General features: G+C 43.8%; 1 pseudogene; it reads left to right on the top strand.

The window, feature by feature from the left end:
* The first annotated feature begins 828 nt into the window (after positions 1–828).
* LOC120404664 lies at positions 829–1,813 on the top strand (annotated as a pseudogene).
* The last annotated feature ends 3,459 nt before the right edge of the window (positions 1,814–5,272 follow it).

Consider the following 5,272-nt stretch of genomic DNA (forward strand, 5'->3'; position numbering starts at 1 on the left):
GGGTGTGATTGAGTTTAAGTGAGTGAAAAGCACTCTGCATTGGTTCACCTTATCTCCCAAGGGTACAGGTTAATGTAAGAGCCTTCTTTAATTTGTATCAGAGGGGTAGCCGTGTTAGTCTGGATCTGTAAAAGCAACAAAGAATCCTGTGGCACCTTGTAGACTAACAGACGTTTTGCAGCATGAGCTTTCGTGGGTGAATACCCACTTCTTCGGATGCAAGACATCTTCTTGCATCCGAAGAAGTGGGTATTCACCCACGAAAGCTCATGCTGCAAAACGTCTGTTAGTCTATAAGGTGCCACAGGATTCTTTGTTGCTTTTTCTTTAATTTGCACCTCCATGCTTTCCTCACATCCTCCAGTTATTTACAACACTCCCTTGAGCTCTCACTCTGCAGCTTACACATCACCTCTGGATTTTGGCTTCTGTAGTCCATTACGACTCTCCAAAGCAAGTCAACTCACTGGGCTGTTCTCAATTTACCAGTAAGAGCTCCCAGTCTCTTGGCACTCTGACTCCACATTAATAAGAGATTAATAAGGAGAACAGGTGTTATTTCTATTCAGTTTTCTTATACATTTCTTGCAAGCCACAGCATTGGTAGCTGATTCAAAGACTGAGCACAGCTTTATCTACAGTCATTTGTAAAGCAGCCCTTAGTGACCTTGCCCACAGAAATGTAAGTTTGAGTGTCAAGGTAACAGTGGAATCATTATAGTCTCCACTGTTGAATTAATAAACCAGAATTTCTCCAGACTTAAAAAAAAAAAATCTTTCACCTTAGCTGAAGAAAAATACCACACAAAAGATCACGGGCTACTAGCTGGAGGTGTCATGACAGTCCTGATCAAGCGAAACACTACAATCCCCACCAAGCAGACTCAGACATTCACCACTTACTCTGACAACCAGCCTGGTGTACTTATTCAGGTCTACGAAGGGGAGAGAGCCATGACAAAAGACAACAACTTGCTGGGCAAGTTTGAGCTGACTGGCATCCCTCCAGCTCCAAGGGGTGTACCTCAGATTGAAGTAACATTTGATATTGATGCCAATGGCATCCTTAATGTGTCTGCTGTGGACAAGAGCACTGGCAAGGAGAACAAGATCACAATTACCAATGGCAAAGGTCACTTAAGCAAGGAAGACATTGAACGCATGGTCCAGGAAGCAGAGAAATACAAAGCAGAAGATGAGAAATAGCGTGATAAGATGTCTTCTAAGAATTCTCTAGAATCCTATGCTTTCAATATGAAGGCCACTGTTGAAGATGAGAAGCTCCAGGGCAAGATCAGTGATGAGGACAAACAGAAAATCCTGGACAAATGCAACAAAATTATCAACTGGCTGGACAGGAATCAGACTGCTGAGAAAGAAGAGTTTGAACATCAACAGAAGGAGCTGGAGAAGGTCTGCAACCCCATCATCACCAAGCTGTACCAAAGTGCAGGAGGAATGCCTGGTGGCATGCCTGGTGGATTCCCTGGTAGTGGAGCTGCCCCATCTCGGGGGGCCTCATCTGGACCAACCATTGAGGAGGTGGATTAAATGCACTGGAAGCAGCATTCCACAGCTGGATATTGCTTAGAATTGAAGGACTCAAGGCTGGGTGCAGTGGCAGTCTAAAAAAAAAATTCCATATTTGAGCTGCTGTATAAATTGTTTCTGGGCATTTTAGGCATTCTAAATACTTGAACATGTGCACAGGAGCCGGAAGGTGAACACCATTGCACTTTATCAGTACTGTAAACAAGTGCAAATGCAATTCATGTCCTAAGGAATAAAACTTATTTAATTGGCAAAAAAAAAAAGTATATTTTTCTTACCCTTTTTCTATTGTTGTCACAATGTCCAAGACTCATAAAAAGGCTTGGTGAAATGCCTTCTATCTCTGTTCCCTGCTAGCGTCCGCTAACAATGTTGAGTGGGGGCGGGAGGATGTGTTTTTGACAGGGTCCCATGTGCTGACTGGATGAAGGAGGCAGGAAGGCTATATTTCAGTACATAGAGTCTTTCATCACAGCCTAGAGAGAACATACCTGTGTTTCCAAGTAATTTCTGAACTTCAGGTGGCATGAGAAGGATTTTGGAACCAGAATATATCAAATTACTGAGAATGAAGCAGAAAAAAATACTAAACTCTGGAGATTTCCCCAGGAGCTACCATTTAATTTTGTCAATTATCAGAGGGGTAGCCGTGTTAGTCTGGATCTGTAAAAAGCGACAAAGAGTCCTGTGGTACCTTATAGACTAACAGACATATTGGAGCATGAGCTTTCATGGGTGAATACCCACTTAGTCGGATGCATGTAGTAGAAATTTCCAGAGGCAGGTGTGTATATATGCAAGCAAATATCAGTCTAGAGATAACGAGGTTAGTTCAATCAGGGAGGATGAGGCCCTCTTCTAGCAGTTGAGGTGTGAAAACCAAGGGAGGAGAAACTGCTTTTGTAGTTGGCTAGCCATTCACAGTCTTTGTTTAATCCTGAGCTGATGGTGTCAAATTTGCAAATGAACTGAAGTTCAGCAGTTTCTCTTTGGAGTCTAGTCCTGAAGTTTTTTTGCTGCAGGATGGCTACCTTTAAATCTGCTATTGTGTGTCCAGGGAGACTGAAGTGTTCTCCTACAGGTTTTTGTATTTTGCCATTCCTAATATCTGACTTATGTCCATGTATCCTTTTATGTAGGGATTGTCCAGTTTGGCTGATGTACATAGCAGGGGGGCATTGCTGGCACATGATGGCGTATATTACATTGGTGGACATGCAGGTGAATGAACCAGTGATGTTGTGGCTGATCTGGTTAGGCCCTGTGATGGTGTTGGTGTAAATATGTGGGCAAAGTTAGCATCGAGGTTTGTTGCATGGATTGGTTCCTGAGTTAGAGTTACTATGGTGGGGTGTATGGTTGCTGGTGAGAATATGCTTAAGGTTGGTGGGTTGTCTATGGGCGAGGACTGGCCTGCCTCCCAAGGCCTGTGAAAGCGAGGGATCGTTGTCCAGGATGGGTTGGAAAGTGAATTTCTTCTGCTGCTATTAAAAACTCCCAACTATTTTAAAGGAGATAAATACCCTGTTGTTAGGGTAATAATACTGTGAATTTATAGCATCTTTCATCTGAAAATCTCAAAGCACTTTACAAACACTAAATGATCATGCCTTGTACACCTTATTTTCTCCCTTTGTAGATACACTGAGGCACAGAGAGATTATAAAATCACGCAGTGAGTGAATCCCAGCTTTGAGGATAGGACCTAGAGGTCCTTACTGCTGGTCTGTTGCCGCTATGTAACCATGCTCACTATAGAGGCAAAAGGGGGGGAAAGGTCATTCTGAATCATATTTCAGCATGCTCAGTAATACAGTGATAGATGAATAGTATCTTTTCCTGCATGCACTGTGGAATTATGTCCTGTGTTTTCTCTACTTGCCAATGTTTTATAATCCAGAGAGTCAGAGCTTTAGCAAGCCAACACTCTAAGCCAATTGATATTACTCATTTGATGTAGTATATTTTGTCCATCAAGTCTATGGGTTCTGATTCAGCTACTGCATTACTGCAGTTTTATGCTAGTGTCACTCCACTGAAATCAATTTTACCTAGGTAGGATTTTATTGCTTTGCAATGAAAAGCTGCATTTACTTGCCCAAAAATAGAGCATGGGGAGAAGGTCCCTGAATTAAATTCATGGGATGCTTCAGGGGCTGCTAGCTTTCATGGGCAAATACTAAAGAGCTGAAATTGGTTGCTCTGGTGAACTGGGTTCAAATTCAAGTCAGGTTCAGAGCAACATGAACTTCATGGACACTTCCTAACTGGTATTATTTATATTACACAACAGAAGCCTCAGGTGCCCCATTATGCAAAGCACAGTATAAACACAGTGAGAGACATCCCCTGCCTCAAGGAATTTACAATCTAAGGCCTTGCTCCCATGAGAATAACTGTATGGGTCCCACTGAAGTCTATAGGCTCTTCAAGGGAGATGCCAGGGTCCCCATTTTTGGAGTCATTACAGGATTGGAAACAAAATAGACAAGACAGGCAAAGTGGGAGAAAGGCAGTGTTAGCCTTATTTTACAGATGGAGAAGTGAGGGACAGAGGGATTAGCTGACTTGCAGTTTTCCTGAGTCCCAGTGCACTGCTTTAATTTCAAGACCATCCTTGATCTCTGTTTAAATTAGAGATGAGAGTTACTGATTTTTTTGTGTTTTGGTTCAGCAGCTGAACAAATAACATTGAAGTTAAATTTGAAACAAAAAATTATTTTGAATAGAAAACTTTTTTTCCAGTTGAAACAATTTGACAAATTTGACTCAAATTCATGAAATATTTTGGTCAACCTTGAGCAGTCTTTTTCAGTAAAAAATTAGCATCTGAAAAATTTCACCCAGCCCCAGTCCAAATCTAGGGTGGACCAGATGTCCCAATTTTATAGGGACAGTCCTGATTTTTGGGTCTTTTTCTTATATAGGCTCCTATTACCCCCCGCCCCCATCCCTATTTTTCACACTTGCTGTCTGGTCACCCTATCCAAATCACATATAACCTGGTGCAGCTCGTTGTTGAAAATAGCCAAGAAACTTCTTCAGTGCTTGACTAGTTTGGCCCATCCTCCAAAGTATGGCACAAGCCTCTTGTATGGTGTTTACTACTTAGAGAGGCTTCTCTTCGCTCCTCACATAGGCTGGATCCTGGTTTCTTTATCGAGCACAGGGATGGGCAATCTTTGGCATGCGGCTCGCCAGGGTAAGCTCCCTGGCGGGCCGGGCTGGTTTGTTTACCTGCCACATCCGCAGGTTCAGCCGATCGTGGCTCCCACTGGCTGCGGTTCGCCGCTCCAGGCCAATGGGGGTGGCGGGAAGCGGTGCAGGCGAGGGATTTGCTGGCCGCCACTTCCCGCCGCCCCTATTGGCTTGGAGCGGCGAACTGCGGCCAGTGGGAGCCGTGACCAGCCAAACCTGAGAACGCAGCAGGTAAACAAACTGGCCTGGCCTGCCAGGGTGCTTACCCTGGTGAGCTGCGTGCCAAAGGTTGCCAATCCCTGATCTAGCACATGGTGATTCACCTAAGGTGACTCCTTACTGTGCCTGAGAAACAAGGGGTTCTGTCCCTTTGGCAAATTAATAATGCTACTTCTGGCAAGGAGTATAAAACCTAGTACACAAGAAACCATAAAATATATGTACCAGGGCTCTCCTCTTGAACACTTCCATGTGGCTGGGTGCAGAATCACAGTTCTTTTCTCACCCCTGGTGCCCCCTGCAG

Source organism: Mauremys reevesii, linkage group 4 (genome assembly GCF_016161935.1).
Source record: "Mauremys reevesii isolate NIE-2019 linkage group 4, ASM1616193v1, whole genome shotgun sequence".
Lineage (NCBI taxonomy): Eukaryota > Metazoa > Chordata > Testudines > Geoemydidae > Mauremys > Mauremys reevesii.